Below are 16,637 nucleotides of genomic sequence, written 5' to 3'. Positions count from 1 at the left end.
TATGATGAAAATGTACTTAATTCAATTATCAGAGAACATTTTAAAGGAGTTTCTCGAAATGTACTTATCTCTGAGTTTGTCGCAACCCTAGGATTGCGAGATCAGGCATTTTCTGCACCCCTAGCCAAGGTAAGAGGGGTTCAGAAAATTCTGCTGTAGAAAATTTTTGCTTCATCACATAGTCTCGAATCCTTTACTTACATTTCAACCTCAAAAGTTTTCCCGATTTCCCTTGATTTCTAAAACAAAATCGAGGATTTCCTCTCATTTTCGTCCAGATGCTGTTGGAAGAACTAAATTTTTCTCTGGGACTCGGAAAAAAAGGAGTTTTTCTTCTTCTTTGGTATAACATATTTTTACCTAATTTCTAAAGACCCAATGCAAACCACCGGACTGAAAAATAATATAGGTAGATCTTGCCGTGGAAAAAGAAGTCCCCGGACTTTCCCGGATGAGTAGTTTAGTTCCCTGCGGATGTAGCGAATCCCAACAAATTCCTGGAAACATTTCTTTCCCTCCAATTAAACATAGGTATGGCGATGAATCGACTCTCAGAGGGGCCGGCCATGAGATGCTATAACAAGAATCGATGTAATCAACAAAGCTCAAATTGGAGAAAAGCCACCAGTAATGCCAGCCACCTAGATCTACACATCTGAATTTGGCGATGTCTGCAGGCCCAACGAACTGTAGGGTTTACCATTACCCAGGAACACAATAGGACGTTTGTAATTGCTTCTACAAGAGACCCTTCTAGACATGCGACATGCGACCGCTCGCTCTGCCATATGCGCTGCCGTCTTACCGAAAGAGAGCATCCAAAGCATTGGCCTGTGGTCGTATTCTCTCTCCATTTTGAACCTATGGATATAAATTGATTCTCGGAGGGGCTAGCATCTCCAACAAGAATAGATTATATTCAACACAGATTTAAGTAGAGAGAAGATAATGCTGCTCAATTGCTGTTCTCCTCTGATTAAATGCAAACATAAGTTGGAACAATGGACATTACAGCGGCCGGGTGGATAATTTTGTTGAACCAATCCTTGCCGTTCTTCGTAAAAATACCACCAATCGTGAGCGGAACTATAGGAGCTTTTTGTGGGGGACGGAGTGCCAGACGGACATATTGCTGAGGGAGGTTTGGATTAGGAAACACTATATATAAAATATTCCATCAAGGATGATTTGTGGGCCTCCCCAGCTCCAAAAGGAAGCTCGAGGATTTACCAGTCTAGCGGAGCCCGGGGCGGGACCTTCCCCAAAAATGTTGAGAAATTGCGGCGTCTTAGGGGCAGTTTAGGGCTGTTCTCAGCGATAAATTGATTTTGAGATTAAAATTTCTCATGTAAGTGTAAAATTCGTCACAATTCGTCCTGAAGATCTCATGTGAAGGGCCGATTTTATTGATTTTTGCGGCTATCGATAGGAGATAGTCCCTACTGCAGGACGCTCTATGCAGAGTACAACTCAAGAAGAGCCGCGAAAGGGGGCCTTTATGAGGGCGCGATGCGCGGCCAGCGGCCAGGGGGAGTGGTCTCCTTTTTTTTTTTTAAGCACATAACAACTGCCGATTAAGGAGATGAAAAAAAGAACTGACTCTAGGATGGTTACACGGAGTGGACGCTGCGTTCATGAGTGATCCTGAGTAAACTTTGGTGAGTTGATAAACAAGACGAGAACGTAAAATAAACAGAAGGGCACGGACCTGGTGCGCGGTAGAAGCCACGAGATCAATGAACGCGGTGAAACTTTCGCACTCGTCACTGGCGCTACCCGAAGTCCCGAGAATACTCTTTCCTCAAGAGGCGAAGCGACACTGGCTCAGAGCACTGGACCGATGAACCGCGAGCCGCGGACTGAACCGCCCAACACCCCACCCCACCCCACCCGACGCGACACCGACTCCGGCGTAAAAACCTAAAAACCGAGGTGAAATGTGAAATGTGAGAGTGATAACACACTTGACAAGTGCCCCCCCCCCCCAGTCACTCACCCGTACCACTACTCTCCCGCTTTGCTGGCACTAGAGTTTTTCGATTAGTTGATAAATCGATTTATCGAATTTTTGGATAATCGAAAATTCAGTAATAATTAATTAATAGTTCACCAGTTATCGGATCAATCAACGTCCATATTTTGAAACTGTAAATTTTCGAAACAACATCCTGTACCCTGGGATGCCCGCGAGGGTTCTCAGGTGTAAATCACAATTTGAGCTCAACTTGAGAATCAAAATCATGAGTGCTGAACATTTCCCAATTTTTCAATTCGCGATTGATCGCGATTATTAATCGCTAATGGAAAAACTTTAGCTGGCACTATCCACTATCCTTTCAAACTCGGCTGCTACTCGAGCCTAATAGGGGCAAAACCAGATGGATCCGGAAATACTTAAACCGTTCGATTCGAAAACGACGCGAAGGAAAAACTAAATAATGTGCGAAAAAACAAAATGCCGATTGCGATTGGTCAGGGGATCATTGGAGGATGGCAGGGGCGGGGCTGGGTTCCCTTATAAGCGTAGCTTATTGAGGAAGAAGGGAAGGGCAAAGACCTATTCACGTTTCACGGGGATTCTACTGCTATCATGCCGCAATCAGACGCTGAATTTAGCAGCTGAATGTGGAAGTCAACAGTCATCGCCCAACGGCTGAAATTTAGCAAATTCGAGTTATTTTCATCCAGATGTGTATTAAATCTACTCGAATAGTTCAGACAAATTCAAAATTGGTTCGATGGTTGCTGAGAATCGTTGCTGAATTTTGCGCCACGCGCTAAATTCAGGCATCGGGCCGATAACTTCCACATTCAAGTCACATTCAGCTCCCACATTCAGCGTGTGATTGCGGTGTTAAACCGCTACATACAATCACAACATATTTTCCAAGGGTGGGGACACACCGGCCTTTTAGAGGGAAAACCCCCTCCTGAATAGAGTATTTAGATTAGCACCTAATTAATCAACTGGAAGCGCGATTAATCGATTAAAATTTTAATCGATGAATACTGCCAATTAATCGTAAATAAAAAAACTTCCCAGTTCCCAGGTTAAATTCCGATAAATCAGCACATAACCTCTAAAAATTTCAAATCAAAGCCTAAAAGAGCTGATACTTTATGGAAAAACAGAACTTCAGGAGGATTTGCGGAAATATATTTACTGTACCGTTTGCTATATTATCGCGGAAAATGTTCAGCTCACAAGATTTCTTGTTCTCAAATTGAACCAGAATGCTGTTTTCCACCTGCAAGCCCTGACGGGCATCCCAGCGCATATGTTACTAACCGTTCTGAGCGCGCTTCGCGCATCCGTCGCGGTTGGCCAAGGGGCTGTGCCCCCTGGACCCCCAGTCACTCGCTCCGCGAGTGACATTCGGTTCGCTAAGTAGTTGGACATTTGATCACTATGGTGTTGTAATGTCAGAAAGTATCATATAGATATGGCAACCATGGATCATGTGACCAGGTCAAACCCCACTCCTCACACACACTCATACAAGATGTCCGACCATGCAAGTTCTTGAATAAACAGGTGTATTCTCGTAAAAGTCTTTATTTTATGTTTCATCAAAAGTCCTTTAAAAGTCAAGATAAAACATGGCGCAGTCGAATGTATTTACGTGCCGAAAGTGTTTTGAAAGCCAATAGTGAAAGCCAAAGTTATTGAAAGTGAAATATCGTATCAAGTGCAAACGTGACTGAGAACAGTGAAAGCCTATTTTGAAGCCTAAGGTGAAGCACATGCAAATTTGAAAACTGTAAGTTTTGGATATCTTACAATTATGGAAGTTTGTTCTAAACCAAAACCGTTGAGCGTCAAAGGTAACCTCAAAGAAAACTGGAAGAGGTTCAAGCAAGAATTTGAAGACTTGCTAGTCTCAATGGAATGGGACTCAAAATCCGATAAAGTCAAAGCGGCCAAATTAAGAAATTTAATTGGTCCTGAAGGTCGAGAAAGAATTGAAGCTCTAGGTCTACAAACGTCTGAAGACTATAGTGAACTGATATCGAAACTAGATGCTTGGGCGGAACCTCAGAAAAATATCACAATGGAACGAGCTAAGTTCAGCTCTCGAAACCAAAATCCGAATGAAAGTTTCGACGAATACGTGTCTGATCTAAAACGTCTGATCTCCACGTGTGAATATGGTACTCTCAAAGATGAGATTCTAAAAGACCGAATTGTCTTGGGAGTAGCGGATGTTAAGTTAAAAGAACATCTTCTCCGAATCTCTGATCTCACCCTAGAAAAAGCAGAGAAGTTAGCACATGCGGTTGAAACTGCTAAAGCAAGCATAGCGGTGATGTCATCATCCGAGCAACATGAAGCAAACCATGAAGTGAATCCAGTCCAAAAATTCAGAGGTCGTGGTCGCGGGCGAGGAAATTCTCAGAGGTCATCCAACTCGCAGCGTGGTCAAAGCAGAAGCAACCAGCCAAATGGACAGTATCAACAACAAAGATCTCAATACTCTCAATCACGTAGTGGAAACCGAGGTGACTTTAACGGAAATTTCAGAGGTAAACAGTCTAATTATTGTGATAGGAATGATAACTATTATTGTAAAAAGTGCGCAACAAAGCATGGGCCGAGACAATGTCCAGCCCATAATAAAGAATGTGGAAGGTGCTTTAATCTACATCATTTTGCAAGGTGTTGTAGGGCTAATAATGTAAATGAAGTTAACGTAGAAGAAAAAAATAACGATGTTGTTAAGCGAGCAGTCGAATCCGTTGTTTACAGAGAATGTCATGAGCTAGTAGCGTACAGCCCAAAAGCAAGTTTTTATGAAGCCAGGGTAATAAATTGTGACAAAGCAGATAAATGTCTTGAAACTGCCACTAAGAATTTAGAAATTGGAAAGCCAGCTGAAAATGCTAATGAGAGTCAGGTAAATGTCCTTGATGTCCAAGATCACCCAAATGTCAGTAGCGTTGGTGAACAGAAAAAGCCAAGAAAGGAATGGAGAGAGACAATATTCCTTGAAAACGTTCCGGTTAGTATGAAACTGGACCCGGGGAGTGAAGTAAACACTCTACCAGAAAGTATTTTTAAAGCTATTTTAAAGAAAACTAAAATTCCACTGGAAAAGACAAACGAAATATTAGGTGGAATAGGTCACGGTGTAGCTAGACCTCTAGGTATTGTAAGAAAGGTGGATTGTAAAACAAGTTTTGATGTGCGAGGATATTTTGATTTCTATGTCACAAAAGATAGTGACACTAAAGCATTATTAGGTATTGAAGCGTGTGAACGCCTTGAATTAGTAATAAGAAGGGTGCACTCTGTTAGCACTAATGCAGAACAAGCAGCTTTTGTTGAGAAAAATAGAGATGTTTTTACTGGTAGCGGCAAAGTTCCAGGTTTAGTTAGTTTTCAGGTAAAACCGAATCCTGATTTTAAAATTTTACCTCCGAGGCGGTATCCGATTGACACAAGTGAAAAACTGTTGAATAAATTAAATAAATTGGAGAAGCAAGAAATAGTTTTAAAAATTCCAATAAATGAAGAACTGTTATGTGTCAGTAATATATTAGTCCGTGAAAAACCGGATGGTGATTTACGGTTATGTCTTGATCCAAAAAATTTAAATGAGTGCCTCATAACAAGAAAATGTGCTATCCCTACTGTTGATGAAATCAGTGCAAAGCTGTCAGGTAAAAAATGGTTCACAGTGTTTGATGAAAAAGAAGCGTTTTATCATTTTGAACTGGATGAATACTCAAGTCGTTTGTGTGCATTTAACACGCCTTTTGGAGTTTATAGATTTTTACGTATGCCTTTTGGGATAATCTGTGCAGCAGAGTGTTGCCATGAAAGAAATGTAACTATTTTTGGAGGAATCAAAGGTGTGACAGTGTACATCGATGATATCCTCGTAGCTAATGACACAGAAAAAGAACACGATGAAAGCATCAATCTGGTAATAATTCAGGCCAGAAAACATAATGTTAAATTTAAGTTGTCAAAACTTCAATACAAACAAAGGTTTGCGCATTTCACTGGGTTTATTTTTTCGGAAAAAGGAAGGCAAATCGACCCGGAAAGAACGAGAGCGTTAACTGCGATTGCAGACCCCAAAAATAAAAAAGAACTAATGTCAATAATGGGGATGTTGAACTATGTAAGACAGTTTTTGCCTAATCTAAGTAATGAATCAGCTCCTTTACGTGAGTTACTTAAAAAAGATGTAGAATTTTTGTGGACCCCGTATCACTCTGAAGTGTTAGCAAAATTAAAAAAGAGAGTTGCTGAAGCACCTATTTTAAGTAATTTCGATTCGTCTCAAGAAATAGTGTTACAATCTGATGCGTCAAAATCAGGAATTGGAGCATGTTTGATGCAGTTAGGTAGACCAGTTGCCTATTTTTCTAAGGCTCTGACAGAAACACAAACCAACATCTGGGGTCAAATCGACAAGGAATTTTATGCAATAATTGCAGCGCTTGAAAAATTCTACCAATTTACTTATGGTAGAGATGTAACTGTTGAATGTGATCATAAACCTATTTCTTATTTGGTTCATAAGGACATATGTAAAATTAAATCTCAAAGATTGAAGAAATTCAGACAAAGGTTGTATAATTTCAAAGTTAAGATAATATTTAAGCCAGGTCGAAAAATGTACATAGCTGATCTGTTGTCTAGGCAATATTTGCAGGATGTAGCGGAAGACGATCCAGAAGAAATGGAGTATGTCCATTCCGTCCTAACTGAAGAAAAAGGTAGTTTAAGTGATTTAGAAGAGTTGAAGCGAGAAACAGAAAATGACCCAACTCTACAAATTTTAAAAGAATACCTACTCAATGGTTGGCCTAATAATAAAAGTGTTTGGCCAGATTATGTAAAACCATTTTGGAAAATTAAAGAATTTTTGTATCTAGAAGATGGAGTAATTTTCAACGATGAGAGAATTGTGGTTCCAAGAGCAATGAAAGAAAAATTTCTTACGCTGTTGCATTTAGGTCATTTTGGTATTTCAAAAACTATTGCGAAAGCCACTGAATTGTATTATTGGCCAGGTATGAATTCTGATGTAACGAATTTTGTAAAAAATTGTCCGATTTGTGAAAAATTTTCAATGAACAATCGTAATGAACCCTTGATGCCCATCGAATTACCAAAGAATGTATTTGAAGTTTTAGGTATTGATTTTGCTGAGTTAAATGGGGAGAGTTTCCTTATTTTAGTGGATTATCTGTCTAAATGGTTAGAAATAACAAAAGTCCCATCTCACCATGCTAGAACGGTGATTAATGCTGTAAAACCAATCTTTGCAACGCATGGTTATCCTAAAGAAATTATTTGTGATAATGTCCCTTTCGGAGCCAGAGAATTTAAAAATTTCATTGAAGAACATAAGGGTAAGGTCCTAACAACCAGCCCAAATTTTCCTCAAGCACATGGAATGATTGAAATTTATGTAAAAATAGCCAAAGGAATGATAAAGAAAAGCAAAGAGTCTAAGGTTGATCTTGATGAAATGCTGTTAGAATATAGAAACATGCCTTTGACAGGTATGAAAGTCAGTCCAGCTCAAATTTTAATGAGTCGTCAGTTGAGAAGCAAGTTACCTGTTAATCCTAATCAGTTGAAACCTAAAGTAGTGAATGCAAGAGAAAAGTTTCTTGAAAAGCAAGCTAAAGTTAAAGAACAGTTTGATAAATCTGCTACACGATCTGAAACTGAATTTAAGGCGGGTGACAATGTTGCTGTTCGAAAAGATAAAATCTGGATTAAAGGAATAATTGTAGGTCCAGCAGGTACCCCTCGTTCGTATATTGTTCAAACAGCTCATGGTAATTTGCGTAGAAATACTTTTCATTTAAAAAAATCTCAAACTGAACGTTTCAATCCACTTTTGCAACAAAATGACAACTATGATTTTATGGAGGCAGAATTAAATGATAATACCCAGTTACATAATGTAATTGAACCTGATAATAATGTACCCCCAAATGCACAAGTTGTTAATAATGCCCTGCCTAACGGTCAAGCGCAAAATAATGAACCTGAAAATGTAATTCCACGTAGAATTAGACGTGTCCCTCAGTGGCACAAAGATTATGTCATGTAAAACTTAGAGTAAATTCTGTTTTGTAACCCTCTCAAGTGTAATCTGTGAATTGTACTAAAATCTAAAAAAAAGAAAATTTCTCAAAAAGGGAGATGTAAAGTAAGATTTAAATTTTTTTTTCTCAAAAAGGGAGATGTTGTAATGTCAGAAAGTATCATATAGATATGGCAACCATGGATCATGTGACCAGGTCAAACCCCACTCCTCACACACACTCATACAAGATGTCCGACCATGCAAGTTCTTGAATAAACAGGTGTATTCTCGTAAAAGTCTTTATTTTATGTTTCATCAAAAGTCCTTTAAAAGTCAAGATAAAACATATGGTGTATACATTTTGGAGAGTCCCAAACCAAAAATTATTTTGTCACGGAAACTTATTACCAGAACGTCCCATCATATGAACATTAATAAAAACGTGGAGAGGAAGCAATGATGGGGATCGATCATTTCTTCAAAAAAACATTTGGATGGACGTCAGTCCCATCGGGTGGAGGAAAGGGGCAACCGTGGATCTCCTTCCACGATTTGACTCACTGAAATAGCAAAAGTTCAGCTTAACTTCTTCAGAAGACTATCGGTGCGGCATAGCGGTCTGAAAACTGTTCAACAGCAGTTAAGTTCGAGTTTCGAACCGCCATGAGCTCACTTGTGTTTTTTTTCTTGTAGTTTCATCGCATACAAATCTCTCCAATGTTTTTCTTTCATTCCCTCTGATTGCAAACGTAATTATATCCTTTTTTGTAAAGAAGAGGTGAGATAAGAAGGGGATCAAGGCCTCCTTGAAAACCTGATTAAGGAGAGGAAAGAGTAAAGCAAACCTGATGCAGGCTAAAATTGGTGCTAAGCGCCCATTTTTCAGAAAATATTAATCTGAACCGGCGTGGAAAGCTGATTATAGACGAATCCTCTGAAGAGTCCCCTTTCTTTTCTTTATATTCGGAGACACCCCCAAATATAAATCCATATATCAAGTGAGGCATCCGGGGGGTGGGGGGGGGGGGGTGGTCAAGAGGCGCCTTACTGAGGGGATGATGGGAAGGGGGTCAAGCACTGCCTTACGTAAAGAAAAATACCTGCTTGAAAGAGAAAACAATGAAAGTGTCTAACTAGTGTCTACTAAAGTGTCTAAAATATATGAACTGAAGGTAAGAAAACAGAAAAACAGAACTGTTAACGTTTTACTCTCGTCTATTTTTTCTTTTTTGTAGCATCTGTGTCCATTTACAATTACTAGGGGGCCCTGCCCCCTGACCGCTACGCGGCCCAACCCCCCAGAAGACGCCTCGCGCCCTCAGGCCCGTTTCGCGGGCCCTATACGCATATGTATAGGCAAAAATGTTCTTCCATTTTGATACACCATTTTGTGTTCGAGCTGCATCGATTTCAAAATTTTTGACTTAACACTCAGATTTGTAAATGATAAGGAAAAGCTGGATGTACATAATTTCACAGTCCACTTACTGGAGAAATTTCCATTTATTATGTTATTTTTAAATACTTAATTTAAAAAAAACAAAAAAAAATCGGATTTCGACCGTTAAGAGTTAATAATATTTGGTCCGTCCTGACGCGACGCAGCGCCCGCCTTCTCACTTTGTATCTGCTGTTTATCTGCTGTAAATATTGATAGAAATTCAGCAATCAAGTAAATTGACCAATGCCACAAATCAAAGCCGGAAGAATGGAGGAAAAATTGAGTTAAACCTTATACCTTGGACCTTGAACATTGAACCCGGGGCGATGCACCGTTCCTCAACTCTTCGAATGAGGAGCCCTTCACGAGCTTTTCCATTGTTTTACTGTTTATTCGAGTCACTCAGGTAGAATCCCACACCTTGACGTTTCTAGCGGAAACTACATATCTCTCACGCTATTAACATTGGACCTAAGTGACATGAGCTTTAAAAGCTCTACAATATTAAAAGTTCGGGGTTTCATAATTTGTTGCACATCTACATCTACTACAGATGACATACATGTAAAGATCATCCTTATCGGTCCGGCAGTTCGTCAGAAATAGTGCTTCCAAGATTTTGCTTGTAGCTGTATAATATAGAGATTAAGATTATTTTAAAACTAGGGGGCTATGCCCCCGGCCCAACCCCCAGAGGACGCTTCGCGTTCTTTTAGGTCCGCGTCGACAAAAGAACGACCAAAGAAAATGAAAAGATTTTCATACCCGACTCTTACTTATCCAAACTCCCTCTGGCCGGGAGCAATTGGACCAATTAGAATCGAATGAAAAAAATCGGCATTTATTTCAAACTTCACGCCAAGACTTACGCGAAACGGAACGGAGCGTTTCGTCGCTTTTGGATAGTCTGTAGCAAAGGAGCATACCTCCGATTCACTTACCCTATTAACAGACCAAGATTCAAAATTTCCCGTTTACTTCAATTTTCCGTTAAATTTGAAATTCCCGCCATTTTTCGTTGGCGAGAATTTCAAAGTTTGCCCCCCTTTTTAAGCATTCTGGTCTCCTCTAATATAAAAAACCTGGCTCCTATTTTCAAATTCTGATCACAGCGGGCTCATCTAGGGACTATCGCCTGTCGATAACCGCAAAAATTATGGAAATCGGCCCCGCAGAACGCTCAAACGAACTATGACAAAAAATATAAAATTACATTATTTAAATGGGAGAATTCGTAACTTTACTATGTAATATTAAAAAAACCTGAGTCATATTTTCAAAATCTAAATAAAGCGGGCTTATCTAGAGACAATTGCCTGTCAATAACCGCAAAAATCATGAAAATCGGCCAGGTAGAACGCTGGAACTAAGCGTTACCAGATACACAAATTTAGGAGGTCTCGGAGCTTATATATATGATAGCTTTCCCTAGAATACATTTAATGCTTCAAGCGGAACAAATTTGTTTCAATGACATTTCCGGATAAATCATGGGTTTTCCCAGGAAGGAAGCCTCTCGTCCTTTTTCCAGGCTCTAATGTTGCCGATATATGCTGCTTTTCCAGTACTTATCCCCTATCAAAACCATGTAGAATATTCACATTATCGCACAATCTGGCAACGCCGGACTGGAATAAAAGGTGGAATGAATGAAAACGTGAAAAGTGAAAAGGTGAAATTTTTCGAAGTTCACATTAATGATTTTGGAAAATCGTTGCAAAGTGTGAACATTAATAAATTACATACTCAGAAAATTTTGATTTGATTCGATAATTAATTGTTGGCTTAATTTTCAATTACTAAAAAAGTCGATTTATCGATTAATCAAAAACGGAAAGACGCCGCCGTTACCTTCCAGCGGGCCAACCCCCCCCCCCCCCCCCGAATGTTGGCCCTCCGGCTACGACGACAACCTGGCTGAGGTGAGTTCAATTCGATGAAATTCGGCTTCGGAACCATTGTGTGCTGCATTGCGGTTCTGCGGTCAATACAAACAAGGTGATGGACAAGTCCCGCACCTCTCCTGTAGCCCCCAGGATTCTCGCCCCTTCTCAAGTCGGTCCCTTTAAAATGTTGGAGGTTCCCAAAAATCGTTTCCTTTGAGCACTCACATAATTTCACGTCTCTACCTCACTTTGTTCCAAAGAACCTGATGCAAAAACGGCTTTTTACGCCCCCCCCCCCTCCCGGAATTTCTTCAAACTTTGTCAATCGATTACTCATACTCGAGCGCTTCTTTTCCCACATTTTCAGATCCTCCAATAATGTCTTGAGGGGGGTACTAGGGGGGGGGGGGGTGGAGGTCAAAATCTGTGAACCTCGACATCTCTCGAATGAAGAGAGATATCGATGTTCACAGGTTATGTCTTCCACCCCTTCTGCCCCTTCCCCAGTTTTTGAGGAGTCTGAACATTTGGGAAAAGAAGCGCTCAAGTATGAGTATTCAATAGACAAAGTTTGAAGCAATTCTAGGGGGGGGGGGGAGGCGAAAAAAGCTGTTTTTGCATCAAGCTAAGCTCTTTACAAGGATGATGCCTGGTTTTCGTGGCGAGGAACTGTTGGATCACCTTGTATGTACATGCTCTTGCCATGCAATACTCATTGCTTGGATCAACGATCAAACATGGACGCATTATCTTCGAAGCCCGAGGAAGCGCCGCGCGCGAGACCGCGACAGCGACAGGACCGAGTACTGAGGTTCCGAAGCACTAAAAAGTGATAAAAAGAAAGGGAGAGGGGAAAGAGGGGGGATTGCGGGGACCGGTTTGCCGGTTTTCCCTGGCTGCTATCACTCTATCTCACGGGCTTCTCATGTTGTCACTTTTATCATATTCTTCTCGATCATTCATTGCATTAGGCATTAGGTTGACCTACATACCGGTTAAGTACCTTTGTGGGGAGATTACTCATGTGGTTACGGGCCCCGGAGTACTCTTACAAGCATTTGCGGCAAAAACAATTGCCCAAAAAAGTGGAACCAAGCAGGTGGGGCCGTTCAAGTATTACGTCAGGCATTTTGGCCAACTTTTGGACCCCCCCTCCTTTTGAATTACGCGAGGCTTGCCTGACTCCTACCAATTTGCAAAAACGAAGCAGAGAAAGCTTGAAAAGTATATGAAAGATTGTTTTGATTTAAAAATATAAAAGTCTCTGAAGTGGAAGACTTAGGGAAACCTGGGCTTGTGCATAGAGAAAAAAAAGGAGGTGTTTGCACTTCGGGCATCTGGGCATTTTTTGATGACGTAGGTAGGTACGGCGACTTTTGTCATCAATTTTCTTGGAAATGGTGTAGTTTATGGAAAAAAAGCATTTCACATAAAGTGTTTGAAATTATATCAGGAGTTGATTAAAGCAAACAAATCGGACATTAAGGTCCGTTTTTTATACTTCGAATTCCGGATTTCGCTGGCCAGGTTGTACCGACCTACGTCACAGGGTAAACAAACCTCAAGATGCAAACACCTCCTTTTTTTTCTCTATGGGGCTTGAGGTCCCCTTCCTTCCCGTTCCTGAGACCTTGCAGAGGAGGACCAGATCCCCTCCTTCCCTTAAGTAGCTTATGAGCTTACGTAATGGTTGAACGGACCCACGGTACATTATGGTGGTTTGAAGCTTGCAGCTCAGAAAACGTTAACTCGCGGAAGGGCTGTTCGAAATTGAACAGATTATTTTCCAAATAGCGTAGGCGATAATCTCTATTTTGGTGGTAGAGGGGTTGTTTTTTCTTTGTTTTCTCTGGTATAATCAATCATGTCTGATTTCAAAATAGCCTCCTAATATAAGAACATTCATTTTTTGGAATTCGAAGATTGTCAACAAAGCGAATAAAACGATTTTTCTTGTTTTTCTCGCATTCGCAATTTTGGCGCTTACGTGATTTGGAAAATAATCGGTTCAATTCTGATCGCCCATGTGCAAGGAACGTATATGTGGATTAAATGCGATTTTGCTCCCTTTATTGATGGAATTGTGGAAAAATTGAATGAAATTTGAATTTTTCGCAATTACCTATCAGACAGTTTTCAATCGAAGTCTCAAAATTCGATTTTACGACCCAACTCAAGAAAAATCATTCCACTACAAAAAACGATAGGTACTTCCTCAGCCCTCAAGGGAGATCAGAAAGGTCCCTTTTCCTATGGACGGTTGTAAAATGCGTTCCAAAGTTAAACACGAGTGTTTTTAGAATCGTTTTTTTTTTTATTTGATCAAATTAAGACTTTATCTTGTTCTATGACGTTATCCCAAAAAATCACCTCTTTGAAAACTTTAAACCCCTTGAAACTACTCAATAAACTTTTGATTTTTGTTTTTAGGGTTAGAAATGTGTTCAGTGTGTGGAAGAAAGTAAAAATGCTAACTTCTATGCATTTTCATTCATAAATATCGTCACAATCAAGAAAACTGTTTTTTGGCCGCGACTTTGATATGCTGTAACTCTGAAGGGGGAGATTTATTGCATGGGAAAATGTTGTCTTTCTTCCTACTTTAAAAAAGCTTAGCCGATTTTTGAATGTTCGTCGCTCTCTGGTTTCTAATTGGTCGATAAAACCATTCAAAAATCGTCATCAGAAAAGCCGGGATGAAGTCAGAAGGAAATCATAGTTTTTCTGATTACTTCACGAACGGACTTTTTGATGAGCTCATTAATTTGCTTTCCGATCCGCTGACGTCATCAATACAACTTTCCGATGACATTATCGATATAATTTTCCGACCATTTTCATCCCAAAAATCGATTTTGAAAACATTCGCGTCTAACTTCGGGACATCCCGTATATTTCGATTCTCATATCGATTCACGCTTTTAAAAGGTTAGGGTTCTCTAGAAAATGCCGTATATTTTGGGGCCGTATATGATCACAAAATCTGATGCAGAAATAAAGCCCGAGGAGGTTTTGCTCTTGCAAGAAATATGCTTCCCTGATATAATTTTTCGACCGACCATGACACAAACTCACAGGAGGCGCTGGCCGTTGGTTGAGATAGCTTTTGGCCTTCTCCTTTTTCCCCCAGCTAATTATAAGCTGAAATAATTAAATCAATTCATGTTTCTGAGCTCTGACGCCTGATTCAGAATAAAATATCAACTAAGACCACGTTTTGCGACCGAATATGAATCATTCCTTAGAGGTATCTGAAAAATAAGAATAATTACCTATGCATTTTATCGAGTGAACAGTGTATTTTACCATCGTCTTTCTGGGGATCTGGGAGAATTCTCCATCGACATTGAGAATTCTCATGAAAATTTTAGAGAATAATTATTCTCCATTTACGCAATCGTGTATAAGTAAGTAACAAAAAATAATAAACCAATTAAAAAAGTTGAAAAGTAAAATATAACCACGACATAGGAGAAAAAAAGGATAGAAAATTTTAAAAAAATAACCGACTCGGCATCAAAATCTGATCAAAAATTTTCATTAAAAATGTAACTTTTCTTCGAAGAATCTCTGATCGTGCCTACGTCCATTTTTGCCGAGAGTTAAATTCCGCATCTTTGGGTGCGGTCACCAAAACTTAAGGAGATTGAAAACATTCGATGAAAAGTTTATGGAAATACCTATCATAAAAATTCGATCAACTTTTATGTGTATTTAATGAAACAAAGCTTCGTTGCCGCAAAAACCGAAAGCGCCATGGAGAGCCGATCATGAAATACGTTAAACTAAATTTCGAATTTTGCCTTCCTCGCACCGCTTCTAGGGGTCCCTGTCCTTTAGCACTTAAATACAAAATGGTGTAATGGTCTCCTTGACCCCCCTTCCCCCTCACTAGTGCGTTAGGTTTTTTTATGACTGGCCTTTGGACATTACTAACTCCAAAGGCATTTACATGCGTTGGCTTTATGTTTTGAATTTAAAATTATTCATTCTTACAAATAAAATGTTTGATGTTTTAAATTGATGAACTTTCATGACTCATAAAGTTGTAAATGAATCGCATCCATTCGTTGCTCCACACTCCTCAGCTGCAGCTTCGCAGCGCAGCGACTTGAAATGAAACGGAAATCTTGGCTTGGTATCAGAGGTATCGGTACTGTACAGCTTTACATTCTGAGTGGGCGAGGATCGTAAAGACTCCTTCAATTCTACCGGCATGCTACACGCGCGTCCAAGAGGCGGGGATTGGTGCTTGGTGCATCCACGGCGACGCTTTGGTATGAACCAAGGACCAGTTGGACCGACAGGACAGAGAGGAATCAAGCCCCATCAGCTATTGCCAAGTTTAACTGGGCAATTATAAATTTTTTACGAAAGAACGTTCGTTCGGATTTCTTTGAAAATTTTAAGGAATTTGCTTCGTACCATGAAGAATATTTTCGTTGAAATTTGCACGAAAATCCGCACAACCGTTTTCATGTAAAAAATTAAAATGCCCAATTTTAATTGAGCTATGGCCAAATTTATATGGCAATAGCTGATGTGACTTGGTTCCTTTCTGTTTAACGCGGTCCAGTTAAAAGTGTCGGGTTGTCACACGTTGGGATCTCTGTTTTCCCTACCATGCAGCCTCGGCTCTGGGCCTCCGTAAATATGGAATATTTTACAATTGTAAAATATATGGACGGGACTTATTGTTAGTGAGGGTGGGGAGTGTAGGTACAGACATATTTGCAACTTCATTCCCTAACATATTCCGTGAATTTGTCCTCTATGATAAACAGGGAGAAAAAATCAGGGCAAAATAGTCCTTATTCCTCCGTTAAAAGTGAAAAATGAAAAATAAAGAGTAATTCTGCGGAGAGAAATGCGATTACGCAGACTCATGGACCACAAGGGAGTAAGAATGGGCCTGTTGCAAACTTTTGCTAGAGCAAAAATAAAATATGTTTCTAATAGAAAATGTCTATAAAATCATGATGAGCGCATCGGCAAAGTCTGACATCCTTACTTTACAATTTACGTAAGAAATTTGCGTTTTTTTTAGCTTCCCGCCTCAAAAACGATACAACGGCACGAGTGAACATTTCATTGGAGGAGTCTTTCCATCCAACCCCTGCTCACAAGTATTCTACACAATATTCAACATAGCCGACGCCAATCCGCCAAAACACTTGTGACGGAACGATGATTCTAACCATCTGATAACGATCGGGGTGTTTACAATTTTCTCAGGCGACGGTGCTCTCCTCA

General features: G+C 40.0%; 1 protein-coding gene across 4 annotated transcripts in view; it reads right to left on the bottom strand.

Annotated features, from left to right (window-relative positions):
• The window catches only part of LOC109038460 (sialin), a 66,173-nt gene that overhangs the window by 28,503 nt on the left and 21,033 nt on the right, over nucleotides 1–16,637 (bottom strand). The window contains exon 1 of one of the 4 annotated variants that reach the window (XM_072301035.1): nucleotides 1,709–1,881. The exons of 2 other annotated variants lie outside the window; for them this stretch is intronic. The gene's annotated coding sequence lies outside the window, so the exon portion shown is untranslated. Of the gene's footprint in view, nucleotides 1–1,600; nucleotides 1,620–1,708; nucleotides 1,882–16,637 lie in introns of those variants that run through there. One more of the 4 variants, XM_072301036.1, reaches the window with a different exon arrangement.

This window comes from Bemisia tabaci, chromosome 5, assembly GCF_918797505.1.
Source record: "Bemisia tabaci chromosome 5, PGI_BMITA_v3".
Taxonomy (NCBI): Eukaryota; Metazoa; Arthropoda; class Insecta; order Hemiptera; family Aleyrodidae; genus Bemisia; species Bemisia tabaci.
This window is presented reverse-complemented; position numbering and strand designations above follow the sequence as displayed.